This window comes from Malania oleifera, chromosome 7, assembly GCF_029873635.1.
Source record: "Malania oleifera isolate guangnan ecotype guangnan chromosome 7, ASM2987363v1, whole genome shotgun sequence".
NCBI classification, from domain to species: domain Eukaryota; kingdom Viridiplantae; phylum Streptophyta; class Magnoliopsida; order Santalales; family Ximeniaceae; genus Malania; species Malania oleifera.
This window is the reverse complement of record NC_080423.1, coordinates 100171226-100188105: the sequence shown is the minus strand read 5'-3', so window position 1 is coordinate 100188105 and position 16880 is coordinate 100171226. Positions and strand designations below refer to the sequence as shown.

The window sequence follows — 16880 nt, the reverse complement described above, 5'->3', positions numbered from 1 at the left end:
TTGGTCCAAAAGTTCACTTTTGGAATTCCAGAGCATTTTGTTCCCTGTGTATTTCTGATTTGCTGCTGTGTCAATGTTGTGTTCATGTTGGGATGTGTCCTCAAATCCCAAAAATATGTTTTCAATGTCAAACATTTGTTGAGGTGAATAGTGTACCGTAACTATCTCAGAGGAAGAGTATTTAAGGTTCTTGCAGTATCAGGCATCCCAACATGCATCTCATAATATTGAATCTTTTGCTCAGAAGGGCAATCCTACAATTTGTATGTCATATGGTATCTCTCCCACTAGTCCATGGGTTATTGAGTATGTTGCTACTAATCATATGACATGTCACAAACTTCTTTTCTATCCTCTAGTATTCTAAAAGTTCACCAATAGTTACCCTTGCTAATGGGTCCACTATTATAGTTAAGGGTATAGGAACTAATAAATCCTACTCCTTCCATCCTCTTTCTTCTGTTCTGTATTTCCCTAAATCCCTTGTCGTTCTTGTGTCTATTAGTAAAATTACAGTCATTGATTTGCTTTTAACCTTCTTTATTGATTCTATTGTTGTTCAGGATCTGAAGACAGGGAAGACCATTGGCATAGGATGTGAGATTGGTGGATTTTTACTACTTTGAGTCTTTCTCTTCTCTTATTGCCTATAGTGCGCATTGTCACATCACATCAAATCCATTGTCACCTTGGTCATCCATCATTGGACAAGTTAAAACAACTAGTTCCTACTTTGAGTTTAGTGTCTAACCTTGAATGTGAGTCTTGTCAATTAGGAAAGCATCATCATGTTCCCTTTGCTTCCCTAGTCAATAAAAGAGTCGTTAGCCCATTTATGTTGGTCCATTCCAATATTTGGGTCCTAGTCATGTCACGTCATAGTTGGGGTTTTAGTACTTTGTAACATTTTGTCAATAAGTGCTCTTGAATGACTTATTTGTATTTAATGATTTTTTTTTTTTTTTTTGAGTTCTTTAGCATCTATTGTGCCTTCAGTTCTCAAGAAGAACACAATTTGATATGCCAACTCAAATGCTTCATAGTGATACTGCTAAGAAGTAATTTAGCACTCAATTCACTACTTATATAACTAACTTCGTGCCCACACTCCATAACCAACTGGAGTTTCAGAGTGGGAAAATAAAAATTTTCTTGAAGTCACTTGAATCCTATTGTATAAAATGAATGTGCCCAGATTTTTTTTTAGAGTGATGTGCTCTCAGCTTGCTTTCTTATAAAAAAAATGTCATCTTTTGTCCTTGGTGGCAAGTTCCCGTATTCGATTATCTTCCCTAACGCTCCTTCGTATTTCCTTCCTCCTTGTATATTCGGCTGTGTCTCCTTTGTTCTTCAGTTTAACAGATAAGTTGGATCCTCATGATATCAAATGTATTTTTCTAGGTTATTCCTGTAATCGAAAAGGATATTGATGTTATAGCCCTACTTTACATCAATTTTTTGTCCCTGATGATGCCACATTTTTTGAGCCTACGTCATACTATCTTGATTCCTTGAGTTCTATTAACTTATATTGCAATGATTAAGGGGATGCATATGTTATAGGATAATGATAATTGACAGTAGGTACCTCTTCTTCCTAATAAGCCTGTGGTTGGTTGTAGTTGGGTGTACACCATGAAGGTCAATACAAATGGTTTTGTGGCTCGATGAAGACTTGCCTTGTCGCTAAGAGATAAACTCAAGAGATGTTTGTTCATCTCTTTTGCCACCACCTATTACTGGTCTTTATATTAGTTATACGTGAAGAATGCTTTCCTACATGGTGATCTCCATGAAGCAACCACATTGGTTTGTTGCTCAAGAGGAGTCAGGTTTAGTTTGTCGGCTTAGTCGCAAGACATGGTTTGGTTAACTCAGTGCTATGACACTTGAGTTTGGCCTTCGGTGGTGTGAGTGGATCATTCTATATTTTATTATCATACTCCATTAGGCAGGATTTTGCTTATTGTGTATGTGAGCGATACTGTGATTACTGGTGATGACAAGATATCCAAGACCATTGTGCATTTTAGTCATTTAACATTATTAGTGTGCTAGCGTTATGCTAATAAGTGAGAATTAATAAGGATATTTGGTAATTGGTATCTACTGGACAAATATTATAAATAGAGGGAGAGACCTATCATTGTGATTAGGTCTTCTATTTGACCCAATTATTCAACACAAACCATTATGACCATATGGGGATAGGGAATGGGGGATGAGTTACTCTTTTGCATACCCCACATACATTCAACCCTATAAGATGTGACTTTCTTAGAGCATAATTTGGTTTGGGGAATGTCTATTCCTAAGAATAGAATGGTCATAGTATAGGAGTTACATATAGAGGTGGCAATTATAACCCGCTGATGGAGAACCACCAATGGGGAACTTTAGATGTCTATATGGTAGTTAGCAGTTTTATTTTATTTTGGTAAAAAATCTGGTTTTTTAAGAAATTTAGTTAGTTTAGGTTTATTTTAAATATTTTGGGGTTATTTTGTAATTTCTTGTTTTGTTGGGGTTCTTATAAACATGTGTTTTGGTTAGTAGTGGGCATAAATGCTGGGCTTGTAACTTGTATGAGCAGTCGTCAATTTGAATCCAGATTTCTCACTGTTTTTCCCTATCTCATACATGTTCTTCCTTCTTCTTCCTCCTCCCTTATCTCTTTTCTGTTCTCTCTCTCTCTCTCTCTCTCTGTTCTGCTTCTATTCCTGCTCTTCTTTCTCAATTCTTCTGTCCTCTGCTTCCCAGTGCCAGCAATGTTCTTTCTTCGCTACTCTCGTCGATAATTCTCTATTCTTGTCCTCTTCTTTTCTTCTTTCTACTTCTCTGTCCCATAATTCTCTTTCTTCTCTCTATGTTTTTGATATTCAGTCACTGCCCTATATCACCCACCCATATCCACTACGAATAAATGGGTTAGAGTACATCCATATAATTATGTGGATGATAAATGAGTAACCCATTTAGACCCAACTCTCCCTCCCTGCAGCCTTGCTTGAATGTGAATTGCTTGAGAGAACCAGCAGTAATGCCCCTCTGAACCATGTCTAGCATGCTTTTGATTAGGTTGATTTTTACCATTTGTGGGACTGACCAGCATCCATTTATTGACTGTTGGGGCTTCTGATTTGTGGATCTCCCTAGTATTTGGAACTGTTTTTGGTTTATACATCTTGGTTTTGATGTGTTTGTATTTGAAATTGGTTTTGATTGTGATTACATTTGTCATTTCTTTTGGGGCTAATGCTCTGCACTTTTTTTTTTCTTAAATTTTATTATTGATTGAACACCTAGAAGTTTTCATTAAGTCGATTTAAGGCTGCTGTGTAAATCAAGGATTCTCATTCCAGCACACTGCATGGGGTGAGCTTTTGGAAGAGGCTTGTGGAGTTTCTCAGAGCATATCTATTGAGTTGAGCTCTCATTTATTTAGACCTTGGGATTATGTGAGATGTGCCTTTCATTAAAAAGGCCTAGGATTAGGACTTGGAAAGATTCTTCTGTTTCTTCAATGTTCTGTGAATATACCGATCCTTGATTATCAGCTAGGTTAAGGAAATGGCAAGATGGAATGAAAAAAGAAAAAAAGAAGAAGAAAGAGATGATCTTTTTAGGGGCAATCCTTATGTAGAATCTGAGTTAGGCCACTGCATATTTGAAAATGATTCCTTACCATGGGAGGGCACTGAGCCCCCACTAAGTTCGCCTCTGCTCGGGAGATAGCTTGGAAAAAAATTTTGATACATGATAGTTTAGGAAGAGGGGGTATTATCTACGGAACAGATGTTATCTGTGCAAAGGAATAAAACAAGGAGTGGAATTTTGTAGGTGAGATTCTTGTATAGGATCTTTTGAGTCGAGCAACTGCACTTTTTTTTTTTTGGGTGGTGGAAAAAAACAAACCATTGCATTGTTGAAAAGAATGTGTTGCAGTGTAAAGTCATTTGGGTTATTAATGGACTGATTGCATATGCTTATGCATGTTACATAGTGGATAAGCATATCTTCTGCAAATATGTCATGTACTTTGAACGTGATTGTTAATGATAAAGATATATTCAAATAACCTGTATCTATACTATTGTATTAACACAAGATAGTATGAAATTGATGTCAATTATGTAATATTTTTAGTTTATATGTTAGAGAGAGAGAGAGAGAGAGAGAGAGAGAGAGAGAGAGAGAGAGAGAGAGAGAGAGATGTCTCCATTTTTAGAATTAAATGGGTAAACAAGTGGCATATGGGTTACATGAGAGAGAGAGAGAGAGAGAGAGAGAGAGAGAGAGAGAGATGTCTCCATTTTTAAAATTAAATGGGTAAACAAGTGGCATATGGGTTACATGAGAGAGAGAGAGAGAGAGAGAGAGAGAGAGAGAGAGAGAGAGAGAGAGAGAGAGATGTCTCCATTTTAGAATTAAATGGGTAAACAAGTGGCATATGGGTTATATGAGAGAGAGAGAGAGAGAGGAGAGAGGAGAGAGAGATGTCTACATTTTTAAAATTATTAAATGGGTAAACAAGTGGCATATGGGCTACATGAGCATATTGAGAATATTTTTATTTTTAAGAGTAAATAGGTAAATGGATCAAACCATGCTAAATGGGTTAAATAATTATGTAAATGGATCCTTAGTGACTATTTTGACTTGTACCTTGCATAAGGTATTGGGGGAAAACTATTTGAATATAAAATTTAAAGGCCAGATTCCCTAATCATGCTAACATCATGTATCTTTAATATTTTTTAAAAGATTGCAATGGCATCAAAGTAGTCTCAAAATTTAAAGCATTGCCTAGATAAAATGTCACAAAATCATATGAATAAAACTAAGAGTAGCTTAGCAAAATTTGGGCTTATAGGTTTCTAATTTACCCATTGTACTTTCTCTCTTATAGGAAAAATTTACTATTTAACTATTAATTTTTTCTCTCCCACAATTGTGTACTTCAAGTTTCATGGGTGATCCCATGCATACTAAATTTAAAGAAGTTACTCGATGCATTTTGAGCGTTTTCTTGCAAAATCGTGGATCATTATAGGTACTATAAATGAATCAAGTAATTCACGAACAATTCAAGTAATTCATCAAGTTTTGTGCAGCAAATTATGGTAATCTAAATAAAACAAGAGTTATCTTAATGAACAAGGGAGGAGTAAGTTAAGGCTCGACTTCATGGACGGTATATTTGTAATGTAATTTTAAATTTAATATTTGAAGTTTATGATTTCATATTACATTTTTTATCGAAGATTGTGTACGAACTTTTTCTTTTTAGGTTTTTTAGGAGGTTGTGGGACATCATTTGTATTTGAGAGGGCCATTCTCGTCTATAGTTTATGTTTAATATACATATACAAATATATAAAGGTCTACGGATTTGTTTGGTACATAAGTATAAAAATTGAATAAAATTCAAGCGTTCATGGATTATAGAACTCTTTGCTTTACGAGAAACTCCATCTTCTTCATTTTCTAAGCATTTATAACCCATTATTCATATGATAGAAGTAAATTAATTAAATAAGCACTTAAATATGGCATACAATTATGGGAGAGAATTTTCTATACATTCTAGTGAGAAACTATGAACATGGAAATATTTCACCAAGTGTAATCTAAGAAAGGCGTTCTAGAATTATAAGGTTCCGAGTTTTGCGAGAAGTTTTTTAACGAAGTTTAGTTTAAGATAAAGAATTTAATTCGTATAGATTTGTTTGTATTTTGTTATTCATATGATAGAAGTAAATTAATTAAATAAAAAAAAAACTTGAAAATGACGTACAACTATGGAATAGAAAATTTTCAATTCATCCTGGTTTGGTATGCAATGGTGCAACGTAAGATCTTAGATATTTCTATTTATATTATTAGAAAGTACAGAGTTTCAACTTCCGTTGTAGTCTAGTTGGTTAGGATACTCGGCTCTCACCCGAGAGACCCGGGTTCAAGTCCCGGCAACGGAATTTCCTATAATTTTTGCGTTTCTCCTCCTCTTTTTTTTTGTTTCATTGACTTGGAATTGCCCACTTGCTTTTAACATTGAAATTAATTCATCATTTGTCTATGAACAAAAGGTAATTTTTAATTTTTAATTTTTTTTATAACTAATAACAAAGATATGTGTGATTTTTTATTGAAAAAAAATAGAGAGACATTTTTCATCCATCAATTAAAATTGCCATGTTTATATATATGCAATTGAAAAGTTTTGAGTTAAGACTCTTCAATCGTTTCCATTTTCCGAGTCCCTTCCATACTATTGTCGGCACCCATCAATTGAAATCAAAATCATTTTCAACCTTAGCGGTGATCCTTTCACTAATTCCTTTTAAATTTAAGAATCAAATGAAAAATTTTATGTATGTGGTTGACCAATTAGGCATTTCATTTTATGAAAAATACTAAATATTTCAAGAGTCATACTTTAGTTAGATCCAGACAAACCACACTTATGTAATTAGCCGGGATATCATTTAAGGTATAAGTTTTACTAAGAAAATTGTAAGTGATATTGAATCGCCATCCATTAGTGGTCGTCTTAAACAACTTTTTTTTTTTTTTTTGGAAACATATATGTAGAACTCAAATGAGAAGATTTTGGATGATCCCGAATTTCCACGTTGGTCTCATACATAGAGTGATTTTGAACTATTCTTATTTTGGCACAAGCATATGTAGGGTCTATATTTTTATTTTCTTGTAACGTTCCAAAAGATAATATGAATGGAAGTATAAAAAATAAAAATAAAAATAAAATAAAATAAATAAAGATAAATAAATAAATTAATTAATTAAGTAATTTTTATTTTTATTTTTATTAATTAAATAAATTATTATTATTAATTAAATGTTTCTTTCAAATGCTTTCAGAAGAAAATCATATTTCCTTCCTTCTCTTAACATCCAAAGAGAGCTGCACTCTCTCTCTCTCTCCCTCCACTCTCTCACGCTCCTCTCGTCTCTTCCGCGTCTTCTTTTCCACTTTTCTCAATTTCTTCTCCAACATTCAGCTAATTGGAGATCCGAAAATACCGTTGGGTTCCTACTTTCACCATTGACATTCCTACTGAAGCGGATTTGTCGTGAGAGCGGCGTAAGCATATCTCCTGCTATAAGGTCAATTTTCACACTTACCTGAATTTTTATTAAATTTTAACCCTAATTAACGAACGAAAATTTTCAGGAGATTCGTGAGGAGATTTTCTATAATCTAATTGGAGCGAGTTTTCGAGTTGGATTTTCGGGGCACCAACCCTAAATTGGGGGTAAGTTTAACAATTTAGGTTTTTAATAGGTTATTTAGGGTATTCAGAATCTAGGGGAATTTTAGGAGAAATTACTTTGAGGATTGTGATGAATAATATGGTAAAATTTAAATTTCAGGATTTTAGGGGTTTTGAATGCCGTGGGGCGTAGGTCGAGGTTTTATCGGGCTTTTCAGGAATCAGGTAAGGAGGATTAAGTTAAGTCAAGATTTTATTAAACATAAATTTATTAAATTTTTATATATTTATTTATTTAAAAAATTAAAGGTTATTTTGAAAACCAACCATTCAAAATGGATTTTACAAATTTAGGATATTTGGTATGGTTTTTTTTAATAGAAACAAACCGTGGAAAGTTTAGTTGTTTATATGGTTATGTTTAAATGTTAAAATCATGTGGCCGATGATTATTTGGTTGGATTTATTGTTTAACTGGATTTGAGATTGTTTGCAAAATACTAGAATTGTTTGTGAAATATTGGAATTGTTGCGAAAAATACTGGAACTGCTTGTGAATAATGCAGGAATTTGGTATGACAGCTGAAGGCCAAGTTTTAATTGACGGCTATACGCCAGGTTGTATTTTGTGGCAGGGGGCCAAGTTTTTGGAATAACAGGAATTATATGTGAAATGATGTTTTAAATGGTATTTTCTATTATCTAAATTGCATGATATCCTGTAGGAATCCTGGATACCAGTGTATTGTGAGTACGATACCGTTGCTAGTGATTTGTTATGTGACCGTGTGCGCCCACACCTATGCTGAGAGATGTATGGTAGCCTTGTCTGATTTGCCTACGTGAGGTGAATGTACCCCCTAAGTGAAGGCAATCAGACCAACAGTTGGAGTTGCAGATACCTACGGAATATGTTAGTGGAGAGTACAGAGGACTATTATCTGGGTGGATCCCCCAAGACAATAGTCCAACCTTCCGGCTGCACAACCTGTGTTATAGGGGAAGTAAATGGCATGTTTATCACAAGGATTGTCTTATATGTATATCTGTTAATTTATGTGAATACGGATAATTAATAAGATAACTTCGAGGGCTTACCGAGAAAGGTGAGTGCCCTAATAGCAGTAATGGTATTAGAGCAGAGGGAAGCTACTTGTATGGGCGAGTAATCTTCCCTATCCTCGACTAATTGTGTGTGTGAGTGTAAAATAAGAATGATTTCATAAATGTGTTTATCTACTCAGTGAACTGATTATTTTCTAGTACACTAAATGCATGTTGGCCACACACTGATATTAATTTAGTATTTCCCTTACTGAGCTGTGTCTCACCCCTACTTTACAAACTGTCTTTTTAGGAAATCCTAGAGATCGGGTCTAGTAGGCTAGAGGAGTCGGGACAATGGTGTAAATTTATGTAGGTAGTGTGTATAGATAGAAATTTTAATTTTGCTTAGTTTTATGAGATGTAAATATGTTAAAATTGATTTATTTGTGTATAAAGGTAGTATAGAACTCTGGTAATGGATTTTTGGAGAGTGTATCTTTTATTTCCACTGCATTTTATATGATGAGTTTGTAATCAAGTACACAGACGTCACTAAAGTAGCACCCCGGACCCATGTGGCGAGTCGGGGCGTTACATTTTTGCCTTGCCCCATTCAAAAAATGAACTCACATATTTGCATCTTAAGACATGAGTGATTCAAAACACCACTCATTAGGTTCACCTGGTGATTTAGAATAACCAAAAAAAAAATTTTCAAGGAAAATTATGGCGATAATTGGTCTTTTATGTGTTCCTTTGTCTGTGTCTGTTATTTATACCTAAGACACGTAATGATTAGTTCCTACTCTTAATAATTCGTTTGAGCTATCAACTAATAGGAATAAAACTTATTTTGTTAATCCCTTTGTATTTTTCTCATTTTGAGAAACATTAATCATTTTTATTGATTTTAACACAAAAGTCTAATTCTATTCTAATTCTAATAGGATATTGTTGACATGTGACTTTAGGGAGGGAAGGGGGGAAATGATATTAGGTCACCTTTATTTTCATGGGTATATGTGGGACTTGAGAAATTTTTGTATCATCATGAATTATTATGTTGAGTGGTGATCTTGAGTCATTTCAATTTTGATATATGTACACATGAGGTCTATTTTATTTTAATTTTTCTTAGAAAATAAACTTATGAGTAGATATATTAATAATTCAAAATTGTTGCGAGATAAAATGTGCAATGGTTTCCGATGAACTTTACGATTTCGATCACCTGAAAAGATATGAAATAAGAGTGGCTTGGAGAACCTGTGGTGTACTTCGGGAGATCATTTCGATGCCTAAGTAAGGGATTGCTCTAGGGAGGTTATAAGCAACAGTAAAGATGAGTTAGGATGAGATACCTTTGCCTCTACGCAGTGCCCCCTTTTATATTGGCGTGGTTTGATGTAGTAACCCGAATTTTATATAGCGGAAGACCTCAAATTCATTATACCAGAGTACTAAAAACCTCTTTATAATAATATCTCCAATATCAAATTTAATTCATCCTTACAAATTCTAAAATATACAAAAATAACAATTTAATATTTAATCTAAACTGCTTATTCTAATCTCACCCACGCTTTCGCTACGCTACTTTAATTTAGGTTAAACTCCTCAGCATATCTGAAATGTATGAAAATAATTGGGTGAGACACCTTTCAGTAAGTATGATGTAATAACCCCAAATAATGGCTACATAAGATTAGTGGGGTGATTTTTTTAAAAAAAGTTAAAATTAAAAATAATTAAATTAAATAATTAATTAAAGTAAATAAATAAATAAATAAATATTATTATTATTTAAATAATATAATATAATATAATATATTAATATAATATAATATAACTTATAATATAAAATATACATATATAAAATAGTAAAGCTTCCTGAAGCTAAAGCTTCGGGAAGCATCCTATTTTGAATTCAGGCAGAGAAGCTCTTGCGTAGACCCTCCCCCCCCCCCAACAGTCTCTTGTTCTCTCTCCCTCTCTCCTTAGTTCCGTGACAGATTCTTGCCTGATCGGAAATCAGAAGATACCGTTGAACTCCATTCTTCGCTGCTGTCATTTCTACCGGAGCGAATTGATGGTAGGAGCGGCGTAGGCGTATCTCCTGGGGTAAGCTAATCTCCCATTTTTTCTCAATTTCTTGTGAATTATAAGCCCGATTGACGATCAGACACCATCACGAGAATCTAGGGTTAGTTCTCCACAAGTCTAGCAGAGTGGATTTCTCGTGGGGTCGTCGTAGGCATAACCCCAAATTTGGTATAAGGGGGTTATTAAGGGGCTTATTATCATTTAATTAATATTAATTTAGAAATACTAGAATATTGAGCATCTGAAGTTGAAGTAGGATTTTTGGAATTTAGGGCCCGAGTGAGCGCCGCAGATGTAATTTCAAGACCCGCAGGCATAATTCAGGAAATTAAGTGGGGTGTTAAATGTTAGTTTAAATGTTAATTTGGAGTATATGGAGCCTAGGGAAGGTTAGTTGGGTATTATTTTAGGGAAATGAGTTAATTAATCTAGAAAAAATGTGAATTTTAGGATTTGAGTTTTAGGCGCCAAGGGCGTAAAATCTGGGTGTTAACGAGACTCTTAGTAAACCAAGTAAAAGGAATAAATTATAGCAGTATCTTTAGAATTACTATTTGAATTAATATGTGAAAATGAACATATGGTATTTTGTCTGAAAATTATTATGATATAAATATTAGATAAATTGTGTGGCATTTGAGTAATATTAAATTGTGATATTTTGAAGTATGAAATTAATATATTCTGAATATTAGATGAAAGATGTGAAATATAATGATGGATCATTTCAGAGAAAATATTGAAATGAGAATTATTGATATGATTAGTGGAAAATAATGATATTTGACATTTATATGTGAGTATAAATGATTTGCATGAAAAATGAGAATTTGCGAATTATTGATATGGGTATTTTGAGAAATATTGAAATACGTAAAACACAATATATATTATTATGAGATGACGAAATGTGCACAGAAAATGATGAAAACATTTATGTTGAAATGAATTGAGATATACTGATATGAGATTAATGATATATATTGATTGGAAATATTGAAATGTGAAAATGAGAACGTGAATTCTGAAACGTATATACTGATATATGATTGATGCTACCCCAATACCGCAAAATAAGTGCGAGTAGGTGATATTCCTTTCCTACTGATGCCGTTGGGGAGGTATGCTCAGTAAGGAGATTGTGTGAGTGAAGTTCTTACTGATGCCGTTGGGGAGGTATGCTCAGTATGGAAATTGTGTGGTGAAGTTCCTATTGATGCCGTTGGGGAGGTATACTCAATATGGAAATTGTGTGGTGAAGTTCCTACTAATGTCGTTGGGGAGGTATGCTCAATATGAAAATCGTGAATGTGTTGAGAGCTGGAATTATGTGATTTATTGTAACGTCCCTATATTTCTTAACATAAAATGTCACATAATAGATCAAATGGTCAACCCGAACCCATGGGTAGCGGGGACACCTATCAAACACAGCGGAAAACCTAGCAGCAGTAAACATAAAATCTCAAACATCCAATCATAAAACATAATACCAAAGCTTTCTATAACATCAAAATACTGTTATGATATACAACCTCTAAAAGTCAAAATAACGTTAGGATTAAATAACAAAAACTCTCAATCCTAGTTCAATGCTTACCCTTCTAGTAGGAAAGCTCCAATCACTCAATGGCGGCTCTAGCCCGCCGGTCTCACTGGATTTCCTGAAAATCATTTAATATTCGGGGGTGAGACACTTCTCAGCAAGGGAAAATAAACTATATATAGCTATGTGGCAACATGAATATTTAATGCATTTATACGTATATAGTACATTTCATAAATCTATAAACATCATCATATCATACTAGGTAAACATATATTTTCACATCTGTTAATAAATCATAACATACATAAAATCATCTGTTATAACTGTAGTACTGAAAACAAACTCAGGATGAATAGCTAGCTGGTGTCATGTACTAACCCCCATGGCGGGTTGTGCAGCTCGAAGGCGGGACCCGACAATGGCTGGCCGACCACTGCCGAATCAAATATGTCTGTAAGTACGATGAGCCCGCCACACCCTGGTTCGGACTGTCAGGTGGACGTCTACACTCTACTGAAAGCCACATCGACTATCCATCTCTCATCCCCTCGTGGAATGGTTAGCACTAATCTGACGTAGATATCTGATCTACACATATAGCTACGGTACCGAGCCCCTGAACTGAACTAAACTAACATCCTGGTGGTGATAACATATAATACATGATCATATATATAACATCATTACGGCCTCATGCCGAAAACATAAATACATGGCCTCGCGCTAATAACATAAATACGGCCTTGTGCCGATAACATAAATACGGCCTCGTGCCGATAACATAAATACATGGCCTTGTGCCAATAACATAAATACAGCCTCGTGCCGATAACATAAATATATGGCCTTGCGCCAAAATTGTTTCAAGTATATATATTCTAAAAAATACATCATTTATCACATAATCGTTAAAACCATCACAACATAACTCATATTTTCATAATACCTAAAATCATGCTTTGTTCGTAAAATCTTTCACATCATAATATATTTCACATAAAATAATACTCATGCCATACATATGCTATTAAAAGTCATACTTCATATTCTAAAATCGCAATTTTTTGGCACCTCATACATACATATATATTTTAATCATCATAGCAGTATTTTCCCAATCGTACATTTCATTCGTAATACACAATATAACATATGCTTTTCTGAAAATAAATTTACTCATAATCAATAATAATTTGTATGGAAAATTTGTGCTTTAGTTTATTCTCTTACCTGACTATTGAGAAATTCCTTAGGACCCAAATCCTACGCCCTTAGCGCCCGAAATTCAACTCCTGAAATTTACATTTCCCCAGATTAATTAATCTATTTCTCCAAAATAATACTCATCTAGCCTTCCCTAGGCTCCATATACCTCAAATTAATATTTAAACTATTATTTAACATCCCTACTTAATTTTTCAAATTTTGCCTGCGGGTCCCAAAATTACACCCGCGGCGCTCACCCGGGCCTTAAATTTCAGAAATCCTATTTCAGTTCCAGATGCTTAATATTTTAGCATTTCTAAATTAATACTAATTAATTAAAAATAAGCCCCTTAATAATCGCCGCACCCCAAATTTGAGGTTTTGGTCCGACACCCCCATGAGAATTCCGTCCCACTAGACTTGTAGAGAATCATCCCTAGATTCTCGTGGTTGTATCCGTTCGTCAATTGGACTTATATTTTGCAAGAAATTAAAGAAAAAGGGGAAAATGGCTTACCCCAGGGAATACGCTTACGCCGTTCCTACCACCTATCCGTTTCGATAGAAATGACGACAGCGGCGAATGGAGTCCAGTGGTATTTTTTGGATTTTCGATCGGGCAAAAATCCATCACAAAATCAAGGAGAGAGGGAGAGAGAACGTGAGGAGAGAGAGAAAACTCGCAGAGCTACAAGTAAAAAGAAAAGAAAAGAAAAGAAAATAAAGAAAGAAGAAGAAGAAGATAGGAAGAGGGGGGGGGGCCTGCCTGCCAAATGCATTCCTGAAGCTTCTAGCTTCAGGAATGATAATAATAATAATAATAATAATATATTTAATTAATATAAGAATAATATATTTTATTAATAAAAATAAAAATAAATTTTAATTAATTTTTTTTCTTTTTTCTTTTAAATCTGATTAATTGATTAGTTAATTAATTAAAAGTTTAATTAATTAATTATTTTTTTTTTATTTTTTGAAAATCAATCCACTAATTTTTTTATATCTCTGTTTTTGGGGTTTTTACATTCTCCCCTCCTTATAAAAATTTCGTCCTCGAAATTTGTCATTCCGCTTTTTCCATTCTTTAGTGAAAACACTTCCAATTTTTATTAATTACCCTCACTTATGGCAGATGAATACCGTGGTTACAACGAGGGCTATGGGAGATTACAACTATTCAAAATTCTCCTAAAACCATTCACATTTCAAAACTAAAAACTCTATCTATCTTACGTTACACTATACAAATAAAAACTACAATACTATTCCATTCACATGATTGGCTCAGCTCTAAACTCCACTGAATAAGTGCGGATATCTCTGGCACATCTGATCCTTTAGTTCCCAAGAAGCCTCCTCAATGGCATGGTTGCGCCACAGAACTTTTACCAGTGGAATCTTCTTCGTGTGTAGCTCCTGTTCCTTCCAGTCATCTGCATTAGCACTTCCTTATAAGTTAAAGTATCGCCCAACTCCAGTGCTTCATATCTAATCACATGGGAGGGGTTTGAGACGTATTTCCTCAGCATAGAAACATGGAATATGTCATGGATCCTAGATAGGACCGGTGGTAATGCCAAGCGACAGGCAACTGGACCCACTCTCTCAAGAATCTCGAATGGTCCAATATACTTAGGGCTCAGCTTACCCTTCCACCTGAACCTCATAACACCCTTCAGCGGTGCCACCTTCAAGAATACGTGATCTCCTGTGTCAAACTCCAATTCTCGTCGATGAGTATCAGCATAACTCTTCTGCCGGCTCTGCGCTGTCCTGATCCTGTCTCTGATGAGTTTGACTTTATCCCGAGTCTGCTGTATCAGCTCTAGCCCCAATACCTGTCTCTCACCAACCTCATCCCAGTACAATGGGGATCGGCACCCCCTGCCATACAGTGCCTCATACGGTGCCATCCCAATGCTGGCCTGGTAACTGTTATTATACGCAAACTCAATCAGTGGCAAATACTGCATCCAACGACCTCCAAAGTCCAGCACACATGCTCGCAGCATATCCTCCAGAATCTGTATCGTCCTCTCTGTCTGTCCATCTATCTGAGGATGAAAAGTTGTGCTGAACGACAACTGAGAACCCATAGCCCCTTACAGACTCTTCCAAAAATGAGATGTGAACCGTGGGTCTCTATCTGAAACTATGGACACTGGGACGCTGTGGAGTCTAACTATCTCCTGGATGTATAACTCAGCCAATCTGTCCATGGAGTAGCTAACTCTGATCAGAAAAAAGTGGGCAGTCTTCATCAATCGATCCACCACTACCCAAATAGCATCCTGTCCATGCAATGTTGGCGGTAATCCTGAGACGAAATCCATCACTATATGCTCCCACTTCCACTCAGGAATGTGGAGTGGCTGCAACGATCCTGCCGGCCTCTGATGCTCAGCCTTCACTTGCTAGCACGTCAAACACTAACCCACAAACTGAGCTATCTCCCTCTTCATGTTGCTCCACCAGAAGGACTCTTGGAGATACCTGTACATTTTAGTGCTACCTGGATGTATAGTATATAGGGATCGATGTGCTTCCTCTAGAATGACTTTCTTGATCTCAGGATTGGCAGGAACACATAACCTGGTATGGAACCTCAAGGCTCCATCATCTGAAATGCTGAACTATGGTTCTTGACCATCCTGTACCTTTCCCATAAGCTCTACTAGTTCTGCATCATTCCTCTGAGCTGCTTTAATCCTCTCCTGTAGAGTCGGCTGCAAAACCAAGTCAGTAATGAACGCCTGGTGATCGCCCTCTACCAGCTCCATACCGAGCCTCTCTAGATCCATCTGAATCGGATGCTGAATCTCCACTGTAGATATAGAAAATTCCACTGATTTTCGACTCAAAGCATCAGCAACCACATTAGCCTTTCCCAGGTGGTAGCTAATAGTGCAGTCGTAATCCTTTATTAGCTCCAACCATCTTCTCTGCCTTATATTCAATTCCTTCTACGTGAAAAAATACTTTAAACTCTTATGGTGAGTAAATATCTCACATCTACCCTCATATAGATAGTGCCTCCAAATCTTTAGTGCGTAAACAACCGCCGCCAACTCTAGATCGTGGGTAGGGTAGTTTTTCTCATGTTCTTTCAACTGTCGTGAGGCATAGGCTATCACTCTCCCCCGCTGCATCAATACACATCCGAGCCCTTTATGGGACGCATCACTATAAATTACGAACCCCTCTTCTCCTGAAGGAATCGTCAACACAGGCGCAGTGATGAGTCGCTGCTTCAATTCCTGGAAGCTCTGTTCACATTCATCAGGCCACTCAAACTTCGCTCCTTTCCTGGTCAATCTAGTCAACGGGCCTGACAATCTAGAGAAGCCCTCAACAAACCTGCGGTAGTACCCAGCCAATCCTAGGAAACTTCTGATCTCGTGCACGTTCTTTGGTCGTACCCAGTCTACGACCGCCTCAATTTTACTCGGATCAACAGAAATACCACCCTTGGATATAACGTGTCCAAGGAAGGTAACCTGTTCCAGCCAAAACTCACACTTCTTGAGCTTTGCATATAGCTTCTTCTCTCGCAACACCTGCAACACTATACTCAGATGCTCCTCATGCTCCTCTAGACTCTTTGAATACACCAATATATCATCAATAAATACTACCACAAACTGATCCAAATACTGGTGAAAAACCATGTTCATAAGATCCATAAACACTGCAGGAGCATTCATTAACCCAAACGGCGTAACTAGAAATTCATA

At 35.8% G+C, this 16880-nt stretch overlaps 1 non-coding gene across 1 annotated transcript; it reads left to right on the top strand.

The window, feature by feature from the left end:
- The first annotated feature begins 5905 nt into the window (after positions 1–5905).
- On the top strand, positions 5906–5978 carry TRNAE-CUC (transfer RNA glutamic acid (anticodon CUC)). The gene has a single exon. It is a non-coding gene; the product is annotated as a tRNA-Glu (tRNA).
- The last annotated feature ends 10902 nt before the right edge of the window (positions 5979–16880 follow it).